At 30.1% G+C, this 439-nt stretch overlaps 1 protein-coding gene across 1 annotated transcript in view; it reads right to left on the bottom strand.

Moving 5' to 3' along the window:
* Nucleotides 1-439, bottom strand: part of LOC119588163 (2-oxoglutarate dehydrogenase, mitochondrial-like) — a gene marked incomplete at its 5' end in the record, with an annotated part of 33,733 nt that overhangs the window by 26,264 nt on the left and 7,030 nt on the right.

Here is a 439-nt window from a genome sequence, read left to right as displayed (position 1 = left end):
CATTGTTTGTATTTCTTGAAATCTTTGTAACACTCCATCCTAAAGTCTTCCCTAAACCAAAAGCTACATACCAAGGAAAGCAAATTAGGTTTGTAACAAAAACTCATGCAAAAACCATATTTTAATTCAAGACTGAATAAACAAAAACTTTAGTTACACCATTTAATACATAATAAAAAATGAAGGTATTCAAAATTGTAACTTTAAAACCCTGTGACACAAACATCACTGCACAAATACTATCAAACAACCAATCTACCAAAATGATTAAAAAACCTATACTTCCACTGTCCTTTGACATCTCTTTCAACATGCAAAAGCATCTCAGATTCAAAACAACATATAATATTTACGCTAAAAGACTTCCCTCCAAAGTTACTTACGTGAAGACTGATATTGGAGAAAAAAATATGTAGAGTTTAAGACTTTATGTTGAAGA

Source organism: Penaeus monodon, chromosome 23, assembly GCF_015228065.2.
Source record: "Penaeus monodon isolate SGIC_2016 chromosome 23, NSTDA_Pmon_1, whole genome shotgun sequence".
NCBI lineage: Eukaryota > Metazoa > Arthropoda > Malacostraca > Decapoda > Penaeidae > Penaeus > Penaeus monodon.
Note: the sequence above shows the minus strand (reverse complement) of the source record. Positions and strands in the feature narration are given on the sequence as shown.